A 20,583-nucleotide genomic window follows, 5' to 3' on the forward strand; every position below is an offset into this window, starting at 1 on the left:
CGCCTGCCTGTCGCCTCCCTCTGGTTCTCCTCCCCCCTATTCTTTCTTCCAAGGCCTTCTGTCTCTTTCACCAATCAACTTTCTAGCCCTTTGCTTCATCCCTCCCCCTCCAGATTTCACCCTATCACACTTCATTTCCAATCTACGCATATCTAAAGAGAGGGGTATGGGGAGGATTTTACATTTTCACTGAACTTGTCTCACTTGTTACTGAAAATCCTATCACGTCAAGACTTCGCCAACTGAAATGGACAAGGTTCTCAGTGTCTTCCCAACAGCTCCTTCTCTGCTTTGGACAGTGTTGTGATGGAAATGAGACAGATTCTTCAGGTCTCAAGGCAAGGATTCTGGACACAGTTTTAACAATAAGGAGTTTATTTACAAGGGGAGAAGAGCTTGGGGACAACACAGGTGGCTACAATATTTGCACAAACGCGCTTAGACGAGCGTGGGAAAGTTGGGTCAGCAGTACAATACACGGGAAAAGTGTGGGGACAGAGTACAGGTACATATACAAGCAAAGGAAAAGTAACTACGATACCTGCCTCCCTTGACTATGGGCAGGCATGGCTCCCTGCTACAGGGACAACAATAAACGCTCCCAAAACCCTAATCAATGCACAGCTCACCACGTGTCCCCAGCGCTGCTCTGCAATCTTCAGCCTGGAGTGAAGCAGGGTGGTCCCTTGGACATAGCAAAAAAGACAGCGAGCCAAGCACATGTAGCACCCTTTATAGGTCAGGGGGCTAGAGGGTCCAGCCCAGGTGATTCACCGGGGGGCCAAAGGCTTGGTGCTAGATGGGTTAATCCAATTAAGGTGGCCAATGGTTAAGTGTGCATTGATTAGTTGGGAGGGGTGAAATGTTGACTGGCATGTGGTGTGCCTTCCGAGCAGGTAGGGGGCAGTGCTGAGCCATGACAGGCAGCCACAGACCAGCAATCCCCATGCTGTTGTCCCAACCTATATAAAGCTACTCCACGATCAATCCAACTCTTCCCTCTCACATAGCCCTCTATTTTTCTTACATCTATGTACCGATCTAAGAATCTCTTAAATGCCCCTATTGTATCACTCTCTACCACCATCCCTGGCAGGGTATTCCAGCAACCCACCACTGGGTAGAAAAACCTAACTCTGACATCTAAACTTTCCTCCACTCAGCTCAAATGGTTATCCTCAGGTATTGATCATTGATGCCTTCGAAAAAAGGCGCTGTCGACGTTTTATGCCCCAAATAATCTTATATACCTTTATCGAGTTGCCTTTCATCCTCAGTTGCTCCAAAGAGAAAAGGCCTAGTTCACTCAACCCTTCTTCATATGACACGTTCTCTAATCCTGGCAAATCTCCTCTGGACCCTCTCTAAAGCTTCTATACCCTTCCTATAATGGAAAAAAAGGAAATTGCCTTTTAAACTCACAAGAGCATAGGCCATCAACTTTTTGCTGTTGATGTCTCTGTGGCAGGCAATTTCTTTTTTACGAGGTCAAATCGCTAGCTCGACGCTCAACCCAGCACGGATGGAAAGCCTGCCAGGGGAGCCAGCTGGATTCGAACTCAGGGGTCTTCGCTCTGAAGTCCGGTGCTGATGCCACTACGCCACCAGCCGGCTTCTTCCTGTAATGAGGTAACTAGAAATGAACAGAATATTTCAAGTGTTATCTAACCAGAGCTTTACAGAGCTGCAACATTAGTTTTCAGCTCTGGAACTCAATCCCCTGAACCAATCTATCAACTTGCACGGCAACTTTGAGGGATCTATGGACTTGAACCTCAAGAATGCTCTGTTCCTCCACAATGCCAGGCATCCTGTCAATACGCTTTACCTTGTCTTCATGTTTAATCTTCCAAAGTATAAAACTTCACACTTTTCCAGACTGAACGCCATTTGCCATTTCTCTGTCCAGCTCTACATCCTATCAATGTTCAAAGTACATTTATTATCAAACCATGTATACATTATACAACGGGCAGCCACGAAATGAGAATCACCCCCCACAAAAAAAAACTTAAGAAAAGACCAACTAACACCCAATGTGCAGAGAGAAAAACAAAATCATGCAAGCAATGGAAATAAGCAAATAGCATTTAGAATGAGAGTGAGCCCTCACACACAAAGCCCAGAGCAGGCCCACAGCGTCAGCACGGCAAAGAGTGGAGTAAACGTCGCAGAACCAGCCTGGACTTCTCTCCTTGTCCTGACATCCTGCCTTTTCAATCCATTGGGTCCGACGTTTAAATCGTCCAAATGTTCGGTCGTTCCTCGCTCTGAGTCCCAGGCCCTGTCGCTTCGATATGCTCTGTGCCTGGACCCTGCCACCACATTTCGGCCTGGCACTTAGATCCATCAAACCTCGCTCGCGGTTTAGGTGCATGTGCCCCAAAACTACCTTTGCTCCAACTTACTGTGCTTGCCCCGACTCCATCTCAAATATGCCTCAACTTTGCCCCGCACAGGCACACCTCAACCTTTGACTCAACCATACCTTCGCGGTGATATTTACCATAATTCTTTTCAGAAAAATGTCCCGAAGTAACCTGCAAAAATCTTCTACATGATCCACACCACCATCAACCTCTGTGTTGTTAGCACACGTACTAACCCACCTCATCCAAGTCATTTCTAAAGATCAGAAAAAGCAGAGGTCCCAGAACAGACCCCTGAGGAGCACCACTAGACACTGACCTCCAGACAAAACACACTCCATCGACTCCCATCCTCTGTCTGAACCCATTCAACCACGTTTCTCTGGATCCCAGGATTCATGACTTTTTGGATGAGCCTACCGTGGGAACCTTACCAAACACCTTATTAAAATCCATATACACCACTCTACCTTAATCTACTTGTTTTGTCACTTCCTTGAAAAACTCCACCAGGCTTGTGAAGCACAACCTGCCCTTCACAAAGCCATGCTGACTATCCCCAATATGCTTCTCCAAATGCCCATAAATCCTCTCACTAAGAATCCTTTCCATTACTTTGCCCACTGTTGACATAACTCACTGGTCTAAAATTCCCAGGATTACCCCCATCACTTTTCTCAAGCAATGAAATGTTTACCATCCTCCAATGCTCTGGGCACTTCTCCTGTGGTGTGGCCAGGGAGATGCAAAGGTCATCGTCAATGCTCCAGCAATCTCCCTCTTCGCTTCCCATATTAACCTGGGGTATATTTCATCTGTTTGCGGGGACTTATCCATCCTAATGTTTGTTGTAAGCTCTAAAATGGACTCTTTCTTAACCTCAACGTGCTCCAATTAGCCTGTTCAATGCTGACCTCACATCCAGATCCTTCACACTGGAGAACAATGGAGCAAAGCATTTATTAAGGACCTCCTCTGTCTCCTTGTGTCTGGGTTGGCTCCCTACCATAGTAATTCTTTAGTTCCACCCACCAGCCCCTTTTCCACTGCCTTACAAATTTCAAGTATTAATTCACATTCCCCTTAAAGGCTGTAATGATATCTGCTCCATCAATTCCCCTGGCGTGCATTCCAGATTTCAAACTCACACTGCAGAAACATTTTTTTTTCCAAATTTTATATCTGTGACTATTTCTTGAATTTCTATCCACTCTGTTGAGATCACTCGTCATTTTATTTACTTCTTTCAGACTGGCTCTCAGCTTTCTGTTTAAAATAGAGTCCCCCCTGCCCCCACAATCTATTTTTGTAACTGCTCTTCCTCTTCTTTTCTGAATCTTCTCTCATGCCTTCACATCTTTCCTACAATGAAGTAACCAAAAAATACTGTAGTTGAAGCTGGACCAGTATTTTATAAGGATTCAGCATTACTTTCCTGCTTTTCTATTCAATTCTTCCATTGATAAAGTCAAAAATTTTGATTGCCTTATTAACTGCTTTCTAAACCTGCTCTGCCATTTTCAGTAAATGTGGACCCACTGAACTCCTTCTTGTTCTCCAGATTCCAAAAGCTACAATTTGTCATTCTCACAAATGTACCGTGGAGAGCATTCTGACTGGCTGCATCACTGTTTGGTGTGGTGGTGGGGTTACTGCACAGGATCGTAGAAAGCTGCAGAGTGTTGTAAAATTAGTCAGCTCCATCATGGGCAGTAGCCTCTGTAGTATCCAAGACATCTTCAAGAAGCTGTGCCTCAGAAAAGCGTTTTCCATCATTAAGGACCCCCACCACCCAGGACGTGCCTTCTTCTCATTATTACCATCAGGAAGGAGGTACAGAAGTCTGAAGACACACACTCAGCAACTCAGGAACAGCTTCTTCCCAATGTCCGATTTCTAAATGGACATTGAACCTATGTACACTACCGCACTACTTCATTTTTCAATTTTCAAATCTCTTACTAACTCTCTTCCTTCAGTTAGTCCTGACGAAGGGTCTCGGCCTGAAACGTCGACTGTACCTCTTCCTAGAGATGCTGCCTGGCCTGCTGCGTTCACCAGCAACTTTGATGTGTGTTGCTTGAATTTCCAGCATCAGCAGAATTCCTGTTGTTTTCATTTTTCAATTTCTGTTTTTTTACATTACTTATCTTAATTTAACAATTTAATCTACATATTTACTTACTCTAATTTTTTTATATATTGTATTGTACTGCTGCTGCAAAGTTAACAAATTTCACTATGTATGATATTAAACCTGATTCTGATAGCAATGATTTATGCACACCTTGCTCCCATACCCCTTTTTTCTAAAAACTCCTTTACTCCTCTGCAATCTCTCACTCCTCCTGCCCAAAATGTACCACCTCAAACTTCTCTGCATTAACTTCATCAACAATGCACCCTCACATTCCAAGAGTCTGGTTAATATCTTGCCACAATCCATCGCTATTCTCTTAACAGTTCACAATACTATGAAGATTTTTGCCATCCAGAACTGTACAGATTGTGGAATGCACCCCAAATTTAGATTATTAATACAGATGTTCAAAAAATTGTATGGAGGCTAACTAAATGGATTCCTTTGCCTCTAGATCCATAAAGAGATCAATTTTTAAAAACATTTTCCTCACCAATGGGACTAAACTGTAGTTGTTAGCTTCTCTTTTTGAAACAAGGGAGCCTTGCTGGCCACTCTCCGGTGCTCTGGGACTTCTGACAGAATACCAAAAGCTATGGTCAGTACCCCCTCCTCCCCACGATATCCCCCCAATCGTCTGCAAAATCGTAAGATGCATAAAGCCACTTATGATGACTTGCCTACTGGAACTTCAGCCAACCTTTCTAACGTGTCTCCTCTATAAATTTCCTTCACAACGACTTGCTGAAAGCCTTTTTCAGTTAATACAAAGCCCATATACATGCTCTTATTTTGTCATGAATGGGGCCCATCCTTGTACTACACATGTTGCCTTCAGTAGGCTTCTGGATTCACCGTCGGGCCGGACTGGAACCACGCTCCCCCTGCCCCGACTCCCGAGTAGCAACAGCCGGAGGAGGAGGTTGGCAAGAGAAGAAGTCGGAGCCTCGCACGATGGATATATCGATCGACGTTTGCCGGCAGCAGCTGGGTCAGTCTGGTCGGCAGCGGGAACGAGGCCGTAGTGACGTGTTCAGTTGGGGAGTGGAGGCCGTGGCGAGCGAGCCGTAACTCAGGTAAGAGTGGCTGGGGATGTGGGCGCAGAATGGGATAGGTTATCGCAGTCAGAGAACGTGATTGAAAAACAGGTCACTCTTTTGAGAGAGCTTGGTCTCTTTCCCCTTCGTCCTCTCGCCGCGCGTTTTTTTTTTGCCTCTGAGAAAGACCATGGCCTTTGACGGATCGAAAGATCGGAAACTGCCGGCGTGAGCAATGCATACTGGTAGGTGTAGTTCAATTGGGCCGCTGTCTATCGGCACTGTAGGTGCTGACGTCCAGTGGAACACCAAGTCCCAGTATGCTTTGGAGTGCCTGCAGGACGATCAGATAAATTACCTCCAACATTAGCTTGCCAATATCAAGGAATGAAAAGTTGAGTTTTCGTGTTGCAGCTTTGTACCAGTTCTTCAGATTTAGGCATCGTTTTATCGGTTTTAAGTACCGATAGGAATTAAAGGAAAGTGAGGGTAAATTCTTGAACGGTGCATTGTGGTGTTGTAGTTCCTGTGTGTAGAAATACTTATTTAAAGTAATGTTGTGAAGACTACAATTACCACAATGCGCCGCGAGCCGTGGATGGGTTTTTCACTTACCTGTCTTCCGAAGGCTGTCAGTCGAACCACATCACTTCCAGTGGGTATCTCAGTATACATTTATCTCAATAAACTTTCATCTTAGGAGATAAAAACCATAGGACTATGCGATATATTTGCAAATGGCAGGTGTTTCCTTTCGCGGTGTAATGACTCTTGGGTTTCAGTATCGGAGAAAGCCACGTCTGTTGCAATGTGGTATTTAAGTGTAAAACCTCATAATTTTGAAACAACATTGTCTCTTAACTACCCCACTTTATGAGAGAAGGTACACTTATTACTAATTCCTCAACATAATGGAAAACTTGACAATGAGGTGTAAACCCCGTTCTTTTGATATCAAAATAGTTTCAGTTAACTTAGCTTATGTGACAATTATTCTGTAGTAATGTTTAGGATTAATATGTTCATAATTTTGTTAGTTAATTTAACTTCAATAGAAATATAAATTTGTCCTGAAAACATTTTAAATAACTGATGTTTTACTTATATATACTGTTAATGTTTAAACACTTTGTTTCCTGTCGTCTGTGAATGCTTGATTGTGTGTTGCAGTCGTTTGTCTTTTCTTTGGTGTGAAACTGTTGTGCATGGACAGAGCACATCTGTTGGTGACTATAAGATTATAAGTCCTAGGAGCAGAAATAGGCCATTTGGCCCATCAAACCTGCTCCGCCAGTTGATCTTGGCTGATTTGTTTTCCCTCTCAATCCCATTCTCCTGCCTTTTTCCTGTAACCTTTGACACATTTACTAATCAATCTCTACTTTAAATGATACCTCATGACTTGGCATCCATAGCCATCTGTGGCAATGAATTCTACAAACTCACCAGCTTCTGGCTAAAGAAATTCCACCTTGTTCTAAAGGGGCACCTTTCTATTCTGTGAACAAGCTTACCAGTCATTGACTCCCCCACTATTGGCAATATCCTTTCCATGTCCATTCTATCTAGGGCATTCAGTGTGATGTAAGGAATTTCTGGCAGTCTGCAGCTTCTTGAAGATTAAAACTACTTAAGCCTGAGATGGATGGCTTATGTAGCTTTGAGTTATAATCCATTGTTTTATGTTGGAATCGTTCACAAGCAAGAGCCAGTACCTTCAGCAAAGTGGGGTCAATTTTTAAAAAATACATGTATGGCTTAAATTTGTACTAAGGAATTTCTAAATTCTTTACCCCTTTGACAGTGTTGAACTCCTAGTTGGTCTTTTTGTGGTCTCTTAACAGCTCTGAGTGGTAAGCAAGTAGGAGCAATCTGGGTAGCTGACAGAACTGACATTTAAAGTGTATGGTTCAGTGCAGAAAACTGTGAGATCATTGTCATATCTTGGATGCAGTGGGGTTTTGCGGTGGAATCCTGGGCCATTAGAAATATCTTGTCTTGCTGCATTACGCATTTTACTTAATTTAAGATGTTTCAAAGGGAATTTCATTTTCTTGTCCACTGACTAAATTATTACAGCTAAATTATATCTTTCATTCTGATTTTTTTCTCTTTAATTACAATTACTTATGTTGAAGGAATCTGGAACAGAATATGATTATATGTAATTATATAAGAAATAACATGAAAACAGACAATATTTGCCCTATCCGGCCTCTGTTGGCTTTTATCCTCCATATGAACAGCACTTCTAATCTTAAGTACCTGTTCTTTTCCCATTGCCCTTGTCTCTTAATCTTCTGCTATCTTGCTATTCATCTGTTAAATGTTAATATAATGTTTGCCATTATCACTAATGTATTCTGCAGAAACATGAGAGTCAATGTATATAATGTTTTGCTACTCTGTTTTTAAATTCTAAAGATTTTCTAAACTTTTTGCAGTGGAGGTGTCAATTTTATTTAAACATCCAGTGGTGGAATTAGAAGAAGGGAAGGAAATTTTCCTGGTGTTGTGCCTGGTGAAATACACCTGTAACAGACCAACTGGTCACATGCCATTTGCTCCTTTTTGGATCATTGTGCATAAATCAATTGCTGCAGCTATTGAGATTGTGTTTCTGAGTTTCTGTATTGAAAAGTGTGAGAATATTATAATAGTTCATGTGAGGATTAATTTTGTACTTTACTCTAATCTGCTAAAAGGAAAATATTTGCCATCAAGATTGAACTGGCAGTACCAGAGGTATCTTGGGTGGAAACTATCACTGACAGGCAATCAAAACTTCAGTGGCTAGTACAGAATTATCCTGGGTAAGGAGTTTGTCGGGAGAGGTGCTGAATGCTGATTATGGGTAATTTCTAGTTGCCTTAAATTTTACTTGGTCTTTTTGTCTGAACTCAGTGTTATGTGGGTGAAATATGTCAGTAAGGTTAGAACGTTGTTGGACTGTGTGAGAGAGTGCTCCTTGCTGCATTGTGCTCATTAGAAAGGGATTTGTTGTCATCTTTTAATAATTCGCTGACATGATCGTTGGGCAATATTAATGTACAGATCAATTATGAATGACAGATCAGAATTGATGGCAGTACTGTCCTTCTCTTTCACAGCCATCTTCCAATTGTCCAGTGGTGATTTAGCCTAGTTTGTGGATCAAGTGTGTCATCGCATGAGGTTCTACAAGCCTCTTTCCCATATGTAGCCTCAAGGTTGGTCACTGTTCTCCTGCTTGGAGACCTGGGGCTAATGGACAGCACAGTGATTCAAAAGTCAGTATTGCTGCCTCATTGTTCCAGGTACCCCTGACCTTGGTGCTGTCCATGTGGAAGTTGTACATTATTCCTGTGAACTGCATAAGGTTCTGCTGAGTTTAACAGTTTCTTTCCACACTTTGAAGGTGGACTGATGGGTTAATTGGCCACTGTAAATTGCCCCTTAGAGTGGGTAAGTGCTAGAAGTATCCATGGAGAGCTGATGAAAATGAGAGAGCTGCATAGCTAGGTGAAAACAAGGAATGGGACTGATGAGAAGACATTACTGTAATGGCCTTGAATGATCCTTTTTACAATAGTAAATAACGATGATCTTTCAGCTAGAGCTCATTTATTTATTTATTGAGATACAGCGCAGAATGGGCCCTTTTAGCCTTTGAAATTGCAGTACGTACTCAGTTGGCGAACCATTCTCAGTTGAGATATCTCCTTACTACATAATACATAGGCTACAAACAGAATAAGTTTTATATAACATGTTTTCCCTGTTTTCGTGTGAAATATTGTTTTATGTTATTGATAGAGTAAATCCTGAATAATTGAATGGATCTGTATGATTTTCCAGTAGTGCTAGGAGACACCAGTGGTCAAAATCTCATTAAATGATAACACAAACCGGACTTGAACGTGAATAAGAAATGGGAGGGTGGGTTCCACAGTCAGCTTCACGGTTGAATGAGTTTATTTGAAGCCAAGGAGGCAGAAGACAAGATGGCTTGAATCTTTAAAGTATGCCGATATAGTGGGTCAGATCTTGATTCAGACCACCTCTACTAGAAGCAACACACATCAAAGTTGCTGGTGAACGCAGCAGGCCAGGCAGGACGAAGGGTCTCGGCCTGAAACGTCGACTGTACCTCTTCCTAGAGATGCTGCCTGGCCTGCTGCGTTCACCAGCAACTTTGATGTGTGTTGCTTGAATTTCTAGCGTCTGCAGAATTCCTGTTGTTTGCACCTCTACTAGAATCCCGCCTATACCTGTATATTTAGATGTAGAGAGGGAAAGGTCTTCGACTTGTGGTGTTCCATTGGTATTGCCTGGCTGGCACAGAGTGTTGCTGGGATGTTGAGGAAGCCACACCCTTGAAACTACAGTGGTACTCCACTTGGGACAACCCAACAGACTGCTGATTGGTTAACAGTTTTTGGTCTTGGAGTCTGACACTCCCAGGTGTGCACCCATTGTACTTGTGTTATAGAAAGGACACCTGCTCAATCAGTGTGCTGGTATCCTGGCAGGGAGTTCCTCCTGGTGTCCCTCGCAACCAATATTGTATTAGGTTATCTGGTTATTTACCTCATTACTATTTGCGAGACACGATTGTGCATTAAGTGAAAATCTGAAACATTACTGCATGACAGAGAGAAAACATGTTCATTTAAAGTTGCAGAGAAGTTGAGGACAAAGGTAATATTTCTGATTAAGAAGTCAAGGTTGCTGTAGAGATGATCTGGTCACAGATTAATGGAAACCGAGTGAGAAAACAATTCAAAGCTTTGACAGTGAGATCACAAAAGAGTGAGAAACACAAACCCAATATCAAAGATGATATTGGGACGGCACAGTATCGTAGCAGTTAGCGCACTGCTCCCGCAGTGCCAGCAACCTGTGTTAAATTCCACAGCTGCTTGTACATTCTCCATGTGACTACATGGGTTTCCTCTGAGTGCTCCAGATTTTCCTACATCCAAAGATGTATGAGTCAGTAGGTTATTTGGTCACATGGGTATGGTTGGGCAGCATGGGTCCGGAAGGGCCTGTTATACTGTGTCTCTATATAAAATTAAATAAAAATGAATGACTCAGAAAGAAAATAAGTTGCATGAAGTTGTAGAATTTGATATAAAATCCAGGTGGCTGTAAAGTGCTTGGCCTTGTTATAACACCGCAGGAGGCCACAAGCAGATGGGTGGGAGTAGGATGGAGAATTAAAATTTCAGGCAACAGGGAGCTACAAATAGCACGTGCAGATTGTATGCGAGTGCTTCGCAGATAGGTCACCCAAGTGTCTCTGGCATAGAAGACAGCAGCGATCGGGATAAGTGCAAATACATTTGTAAATGGCTTCTTCACTGGGAACAACTGTTAGGGTATCTTGATGATGGGAAGGAGGAGGTAAAAGAAACAGTGCAGGAAATGCTGTAAAAATGATTTGCTGATAAGGGAGGAAAAGCGGTCCAGGAATTGTGAAGGGAACAGTATCTTGTACATAAGATTGTTAGATTTTTGTATTACAGCGGGCAATGTCATAGTTTATTGATTCCATAGGAGTATATTCTTTTTGTTGTGAGAAGTTACATATCAATACAGAAACATGTTTATTTTTCTTTTAATTAGTAGTTTGCATATACCAAAACATTTCAGCATGTCTTGCAAAGTTTCTAACAGATTTTAAAGGAATAATTAGCAATGAGGTTGATTATAAGTCATCTTGGTAAAGATGCTTGTCAAATATTCCTCTTTTTGGGATGGGTGGATCTCAGCAGGATCTAAATAGCTGTTTTCATTGTCCAGGTTGTTATTTTGTCTCACAAAGTTGCTCTCATTTTCTTGGCATCTATTAGCCTCCAAGGTACTTCAAAAGAAAGTGCTGAAAATATCCAGCAGATAAGGGGGGAAATTGGCAGTAAAGGAGCTGAAAACTAAATTTCTGTATGTGAACAGGAAGGTGTATCAATAATTGGAAAGAGCTGAAGGTGGGGACCTGCCCAGGACTGGAAGAAGGGTTCTTCCTTGTATCACACAAAAGGACCCGTACAGCATATACCCATGCCTGTTTCCATTTCTACGTCTTTGATTTTAAGGAAATGAGTGGATTTAAAGGAATAATTATTGAAGAAAAGTTGGGGGGGAATTAATTGATTGAAGAAACTATTAAAATTGCAGTGGATAACAATGGTGTCAAGGATGTAAGTGGATGAGACTGGACAAAGGTATAAAAAGTTGAGGTAGAAGCAGGGGTGTGTTTGGTTGGGAAATTGAGATGAGGATGCTATTGTAGGAAGATCTGCTGAGGAAGTTGGGTCAGTAATTTTCTGTGACACAAAGGACTGATGTTAATATGTTAGTTCATTGTGCTGAGTGACTGACGAAGTGTCAGAAAACTGACTTTCCAACTAGAGATCAGTTTACGCACTAATAGTGCTGTCACTCTTTCTGCAGACTTGATGACAACATTGAGATTTATCCTTAGCAAATGAACAGTTTTCATTGAATAGATGTAGAGATGTAGTGAGATCTAGGTGGATTGGAAACTGTCTGTATAAGAGAAAGAGTCTTCAGTGTGGGATTGAAGAATCCTTACTACAGAACCGGAGTTTGTGAAAGAAAAGTTCATTGTCATGACGAACTTAGATTCCAGAGATGAGGACATGGAGGCACGAAGCTGAGAGCTAATCATTTTGGATCAGAAAGGGACAGTAACAAGCAAAGGGAAAAAGGGAGGGATAGTGAGAAAGATCTGAAGTACTATAATTTGTGATTTCTTGAAGTCAAGAAATCTAATAGATTGGTCAGTGCTCTGTATTTAACTGGTTAGCAGGAAAGTGTGAAGAGTACTATGAATAAATGTGGAATTCACAATCCATTTGTTGTCAGTGATGTTGGTCAAAGTCAAAAGGCCTGCCTTCTAAGTAGTATCCTAAACATGGAGTTTGACTATGTTGCCCCAGTATCAACTTTCTCACGCTGAGGCTAGTTCTTAAATTGAACAGAATTATCTTGAACAAATACAGATGCTGTCTGGATTAGAAAGGATGTGTTATAATGATAGGTTGAGTGAGCTAGAGCTTTTCTCTGGCATAAGGAGGATGTAATAACTCATTGCAATAAATATTAGGAGTCCAAGAGAACTGGTCTAACTTTGTGGTTTTTACCTTAAGCGAGGCATGCACATATCACATGGTAGTGTAATGACATATACAGTTCAAGTATTTTTATATATATAATCATAATAAATTACTAGACCACGGGGTGACCCGTTGGGGCACCCTTTGAGAGAAGGGTAGTGCAGTCTGATGTGACCAGAATGAACATTAAATTTTCCTGAATGCTATTGGTATCGCTTTGGAAACGGAAGGAGAAAACCTCAGTTTATTAAAGAAGAACAACGCATAGCAAAGCAAATATAGCTGCACCTCAATTAACGAAGGACACTTTTGATGGCATCATTTCTGGTTTATCTGCCACCCTTGTGCCTCTCGTTGTCATTCTGGAGACGTGCAGTCCTTTCATCCCCCATCTCTTCAGTTCTTCTGCTGTTTGTTGTTTGTCTGATCCTGGAGATGTGCATACCTCTCCTTCTCTCACCTTTTTTTGTCCTGTCTCTTTAATCCTGGAGTCTTGCAGCCCTGGCCTCATCGGATTCTTGTTCTCTCCCTCTCCTTGCCGCTTCCCAACAACGTTTGGTGTCATCTCTTGACCATAATGTCCCCCTTCCCTTTCCATGCGGCATAATTAGGCTGACCATTTTTTTTACTCTAATGCTGGCTAGAAGATGCGAAGCAGTAACACCTAAGAACGCTGATTATTCTTGATGATGTGGTTGGCGCTCTCCTAAACGGACGTGATATAGTCACCGCTGTCTTTTGACCGCAGCAAAGGGTTTTATGGGTGTCTCAACGTATGTCATTACAACAAGATTTAATTATCTCTTATTGATGGGTGGCAGTTAGATCTGTCCCAATCCTGCACACGTTGAAATTAGCAGAACGTGACCCCTCGAAATAGAGCTGCCCTGCCCTTTTGCTCTGGTAGGTGTCGCTGCTAAGACTGGCCGTGCGCATGCGTTGGGCTGTCGCGTCCCGATTTCCATGATGGCTGATCGGGTCTCGGGTTAAAAGGGAGCCTGTTTATTTTGGCGAATGAGCAATTTTATATGAATATATAACACTGAACCTGGCCCGCGTTCTGTAAGTTGGCGCATTTTAATTCGATTTAGCCAAAAAAAGTGCCACTGTAATGCACCGTTTGCGCTAATTCTAGGTCACAAACAGACAGACAGAGCATGAGAGTTTTAGTAGTATATAGATAGATATAAATAACAAAGAATGTTTAATCAAACAATATATTTACAAGATTATTCAAATATTACAGAAATATCAAATGTACAACACTCCTCCCTCCTTGGCTATAAACTCCCAACTCAATAAAGAATGTATTTCAACTCATTAGCAATGTAGGTATATAATACAACTACTAGAAGACATCTACAGCATAGGAAATTTTTAAATGGTCCTGTTCAGATCTAAAAATTTAATGATTCTGCAGGCTTTCTTATGAGATAATGTTTTTCCTGACCAGGAGATCACTCTGCTTGGCAGGTGAAACAATCTCAGGGTTCTGGGGCCTCCTTTGTGGTTGTTGGAGGAGTTGACTCTTGACACCATAGGAAGTGGTTCTGAGTGCTCTGGACTCCTTTCTTCTCCTTTTCTCGGATTTTCTGTCATCAACTTTGATCTTTTTCTCTCCCAGTCCCGGTTTCTTTCTCTCTCTTTATCCTGCTCCTTTTCTTTCTCTTCTTTCTAGGATGTGCATCTTGATCTTGAGAAGGTGCATTTAGTTAATTGAAGTATTCTCTTATTGATCCTTCTATTGCTCCCTTCATGATCTGATCGCTCCTCTTGGTTTCCTCATCCACCGCATCATCTGATGAATCCTCTCTGTTCGTATCTCCATTGATTCCTTTCTTTTTGGCCTTCTATTTATCCAGCTGGGCTTTGGACTTTGCATCTACTTTTACAAGCCACTTTTTGACTCCCACTTGAAGTTGATGCAATATCCTTAATGCACGTAGAGTAGATTCTGGTTCTTTATACTCACAAAACCCAAATGCTTGCAAGTTTTCTGCAGCTCTTGAGCCAACTCAAAACCAAGCCACATTTCACAAGTAACTGCATGATTAAAATATCAGAGGCTTTCTCAGATATGTTGCCTACAAAAACTATTGTAGTCAGACTACTGCTTTTGTCACTTTCACAATTTCTCTGAGCAGCATGGTCCTTCTTGGCTTTCCGACCAGAGGCACAAAGATTGGTACCAATACCTATTTGCCTTCTGATGGGTGATGGTTCATGATGTATAGCGTGGAAATGGTTGTAGCATCATCCAGAACTTTTCTTAATTTGCTTTCAGTTGACTCTTTTGCAGGGGATGTGGCATGCAAATGATGGATGGATCTCCAGTCAAGTTGTCTCAGCCACTTGCGTTCCCACAATACTGCCCCTCCTGTTTTTACAACAGTATGTGGTAATAACACAATGAGGCTTGTTGGTTGTTGTATTTCACTGTTACGAATATCATTCCCACAAGAGTTATCTTTTCTCCAGTATAAGTTCTTAGTTGGATATTTGCGGGCTTTAGTTCAGTATCTTTGAAATGCCATTCAAACTCATTTTGTGGAATGACTGAAACAGCCGAGCCAGTGTCCAATTCCATTTTAATTAATTTTCTGTTCACTTTTGATGTAAGCCATATTGCTTAGCTATTATTAGTTTTCATATTGTAAATCTCAAGGCAAGCCACTTCTGTCATTCATCATTATCAGATTTTTCATCAACAGCATGCAGATTAGTGCTCTTCTTGAAAGTGTAACATGACTTTTTATCTTTTTCTCTTTCCTCTGCAGACCATTTACTTCTGTCTGATCAACATGCTATTTGTATGTGTCCTACTTTGTTGCATTTTCTGCAAGTTTCATCTTTAAACCTGCATTGGCCTGGTTTTTGTGAGCCACTGCTACAAAAGTAACACAGTTTGTTCGGTCAGGCCAGTTTCTCTTTAGACATTGTCATTTTGTTTATACAGTTGGCCCTCCTTATCCGCGAGGGATTGGTTCCGGGACCCCTCGCTGATACCAAAAAACGCAGATGCTCAAATTCCTTTTTCAACCTGTCTCAATGCGGTGGACCTTAGGACCCAGCAGAACCCTGGACCTTATTTAACCTGTCTCAGTGCGGTGGGCATTTGGACCCGGCGGCGGAGCTCTGAATCCGCAGTGTTTCTGTTCACGAAAATAATCACGATTGCGATTTAAAATAAAGTGGAAATAATAAAGTGATCAGAAAGAGATGAAGTGCCATCGGTCATTGGAAAAGCGTTAGGCTACAGTCGGTCAACAATCGGAACAATTTTAAAGGATAAAATGAGAAGGCCCTGCCCGATTAAAGCAACAATTATTACGCAGCAACGCAGTGGTTTAATTATTGGGTTTTGGGTTTTTGATCCTTCACATCAACCCGGCAGGGGTGGACAGCGCACTTGGGAGCGATCTGTCCTGCAGTGTCATGATTTCTGGTTCCACTCTGAATATTTATTCCTCTCCTGATCTCATGAGTTTACATTATGGTTAACTCTTTATATACCAAAGGGTTAACATTAAGTTATGGCTCACATTATTAATTTTGTCTCTTGGAATACAAATGGTTTAAACTATCCAATAAAATGGAGAAAGATTTTTGAAGTATTCCAAAGGCTGAATACTCACATTTTTGCACAAGAAACTCATGTGAGGAAAGAGGATAATCAATGTTTCTTTAGGTTTTAGATAGCACAACAGTACCACTCGAACTCCTAAGCCAAAGTGAAAGGAGTTTCAATTTTTATAGATCCCTCAATTATATTTACTCATCAAGACATTATTTCAGATCCTAGCGGTAGATTTTTGTTAATTACTGGGTTATTTTTTAATAAAAAAGTTGCTATGGTTAATGTTTATGCTCCAAATGTGGATTATCCTGTAATTTTTAAGCACTTAGTCACTTCCTTCCTTAATTTAAACGAGTATATGTTGATAATGGGGGATGATTTTAACTGCTGTTTAAATCCCATGTTGGATAGATCCATATCTAGTCTGGCTTTACCGAATAAGTCTTATTAATTCTTTTATGATTGACTCTCGAATTGACTACTTTTTTATTGACTCTTGTTTAATTCCATCTGTAATTGACTGCAATTATGACATTATCGCCATTTCGGACCATGCTCCAATGAAATTTTCTATCATTTTAATGGTACTTCTTCTACTAATAGGCAATGGCGATTTAATTCTAATTTGCTTCAAGACCCGGACTTTGTTAAGTTTATGAAGGAACAGATTGATTTCTTCTTTTCAATTAATCGCAGAAGAAATTTCCAACGGGACAGTATGGGACTCTTTTAAAGCTTATATCCGTGGACAGATTATTCCTTATTCAGTTGGTTTGAAAAAATGTATTACGAATGAAATACTTTTTTTGGTTGACAAAATTAAAGAAATTGATAAGAAATATTCTATTGCTCCTAGTAAGGAGCTTTATAAATAGAGAGTTGAACTTCAAATGGAACACAGTTTATTATTAACATCCTTGATTGAAAATCAATTAATGAAAACTAGAAGTGAGTTCTACATCCATAGTGATAAATCGGGTAAATTATTAGCTAATCAACTGAAAATTACTTTGGTTAAACATCAAATTATCTAGATTTGTAAACATGATACTTTGACAGTTGATCATGACGAGATAAACAAAACTTTTCAAGAATTTTATACCCCTTTATACCATTCTGATTCTCCTCATGATTCTAACATCATGCTTGACTTTTTAAGGAAATTGAACTTTCTGAAATTATCACCCGAAGAATGTTTAACATTAGAAACTCCTATTACGGATGAAGAAATAACAGCTGTTATTTTCTCAATGAATTCCAGCAAAGCACCTGGTCCTGATGGTTTTACAGTGGAATTTTTTTAAAGTCTTTTTCCTCTATTCTCTTTCCTTGGTTGTCTAGAATATTTAAAGAAGCAATCAGATTAGGTAAATTACCACAATCGTTTTATGGAGCTTCTATTTCTTTAATTCTTAAAAACAATAAAGATCCTACTGATTGTGCATCATACGGACCAATATCTCTTTTGAATGTAGATTCAAAAATTTTTTCTAAAATATTAGCAACTAGGTTAGAAGAGGTACTACCTCAAATTATCTCTGTGGACCAAACAGGATTTATTAAAAACCGTTATTCATCTTTTAATATCAGGAGGTTAATGAATATTGTTTATACTCCTTCACTTAGCACTCCGGAATATACTATTTCATTAGATGCTGAGAAAGCTTTCGACAGAGTTGAATGGCCATATTTATTTAGTGTGTTCGAGAAATTTAATTTTAGTCTGATATTTATATCTTGGGTTAAATTGATATATCATACCCCTGTAGCTTCGATTTGTACTAATAATCAAAAATCTCCCTTTTTTTGTTTAGCTCGGGGTACTAGGCAGGGATGCCCTCTTAGTCCATCATTATTTGATATTGCCCTTGAACCTTTAGCAATTGCCATCCGAGACTCACCTAACATTTTTGGTATTACCTGTGGAAATGAAATACATAAATTATTATTATATGCAGATGATTTGTTATTATATATCTCTAATCCAGGGAAATCGATTCCTGTTATTTTGTCTTTGCTGGCTCAATTTAGTAAGTTTTCTGGTTATAAATTGAACCTTAAGCGTGAACTGTTTCCCCTAAATATGCAGGTTCCTATTTATGGATGCTCACCTTTTAAATTGGTTACTGATTCTTTTACATATTTAGGAGTTAAAATCACGAAAAGCATAAAGGTTTATTCAAAGCTAATTTTTTACCTTTAATTGATCAGATTAAACTTTTGTTTACTAAATGGTCACCAATGTCTCTGTCATTGATCGGTCGGATCAACGCTATCAGGATGATTATTTTTTCTAAATTTTTATATGTATTTCAAACGGTGCCAATTTTTATTCCAAAATCCTTTTTTGATAATGTTGATTCCAAAATTTCCTCATATATATGGCAGAATAAAAGTCCTAGGTTAGGTAAAAGACATTTAAAGAAATCTAAAAAGGAGGGGGGTTTAGCTCTGCCGAATTTTAGATTTTACTATTGGGCAGTTAACAATCGATATTTAAAATTTTGGTTATGGGACTTGGACGTAACTTCAAGTCCACATTGGGTAAATCTTGAATGTAGTTCTTTACAAGGGTTTTCATTTTACAAGGGTTTTCATTTTACAAGGGTTTTATTTTAGGGACTTCGCTTCCCTTTACTCTTTATAAATTGTACAAACAAATGGATAACCCAATAGTTAAACATACTTTACGTATATGGTTTCAATTTCAAAAATTTTTTGGGTTGAATCAATTTATTTTAGCAAATCCTATTGTATCTAATTTTTTTTCAACCCTCTACGATGGATCAAGCATATTTGGATTGGAAAATTAAAGGTATCGTACGATTTTGTGATTATTTTCGGATAATTGTTTTATGTCCTTTGAACAACTATCTAATAAATATAATCCGCCTAGATCTCACTTTTTTAGATATTTACAGGTTAGAAATTTTTTAAATACTGTTTCTCCTAACTTTCCGAATTTATATTCAATGGATATTTTGGAAAAAAAATTAGATTTAAATCCTTTTCAGAAAGGTGTTATAGCAATTATTTATAATACCATAATGAAAATATGTCCTGTCGTGTCTAATAAAATTAAGACTGATTGGGAAAGAGAACTTAAGATCACTGTACTGATTGAAAAATGGGAAAAAAGTTCTATTAGTTAATTCATCCTCTATATGTGCTAAACATGCGTTGATACAGTTTAAAGTAGCACGCAGGGTTCATATGTCTAAAGATAAATTATCTCGTTATTCTTATATAAATCCTATATGTGATAGATGTCCCTCTGAAATAGCTTTAACTCATATGTTTTGGTCATGTCCTTTGAAAAAATAGTGGAAAGATATTTTTCATATTATCTCAACTGTTTTGAATATTGACTTACAACTTCACCCAATTACTGCTATTTTTGGGTTACCAATGATAGAATCAAGTTTAACCTCTGCAGCTCGTCGGATGATTGCATTTCTTACATTAATGGCTAGAAGATTCATTTTGCTGAATTGGAAAGAGATTAATCCTCCCACCACATTTCATTGGTTCTCTCAAACTATGCTGTGTTTAAATTTGGAAAAAATTAGAAGTGTTGTTTATGATCCCTCTATTAAATTCAAGAAGACTTGGCCATTTATTCAACATAAGTATGATGTAATTTGACCTTTTCCAAACTTATTTCATTGTAATATTGGTTGAGAGGAACGGAGTCGTTGACACTAATGGTTTTTTTTTATGATGTTACATAACAGCCCATGTCTTTTTTAGTTTAGTTGATTAACACTGTTTAGGTTAGTTTTTTTTGGGGGGGGGGGTTATATTTTTATATATTTTTTTTCCTCTTTCATGATTTTTTTTTAGATATTTTTCTTTGTTTTATATTGTTCATCTGTATCCTGTATGATTGGGAGATTTAACATTTAAGTGTCAACTGGGCTTGTATTTAACTATGTCAATTACAACAATGTATTCCCAATAACTTTGTATCAATACTATGCTATGTTTATTATTATGAAACTAATAAAAAGATTGAAAAACAAAGGGAGCAAACTCGGGAACTTCCATTCCTGAGCTCAGTGCTGAAACATATGTTTCTTAAGTATTTTATATGCATAGAAAGGTAAAATATATACTATATACTAAGACAAACATTTGACTAACTGACACTAAGTAATATAGGATGTACCTGTTCTCACTTACTTAATAAGAGAACTTCGGGTTTTTTTCGATCCCGATCCATGATAACCTACGCACATCCTCCCGTATACTTTAAATCATCTCTAGGTTACTTATAATACCTAATACAATGTAAATGCTATGTAAAATAGTCGTAATACTGCATTGTTTAGGGAATAAT

General features: G+C 39.5%; 1 protein-coding gene across 1 annotated transcript in view; it reads left to right on the forward strand.

Moving 5' to 3' along the window:
* The first annotated feature begins 5,490 nt into the window (after positions 1–5,490).
* rer1 (retention in endoplasmic reticulum sorting receptor 1) overlaps positions 5,491–20,583 on the forward strand; it is a 48,443-nt gene continuing 33,350 nt past the window's right edge. Inside the window, exon 1 of the mRNA XM_072245111.1 lies at positions 5,491–5,585. The gene's annotated coding sequence lies outside the window, so the exon portion shown is untranslated. The remainder of the gene's footprint in view (positions 5,586–20,583) is intronic.

This window comes from Mobula birostris, chromosome 27 (genome assembly GCF_030028105.1).
Source record: "Mobula birostris isolate sMobBir1 chromosome 27, sMobBir1.hap1, whole genome shotgun sequence".
Lineage (NCBI taxonomy): Eukaryota > Metazoa > Chordata > Chondrichthyes > Myliobatiformes > Myliobatidae > Mobula > Mobula birostris.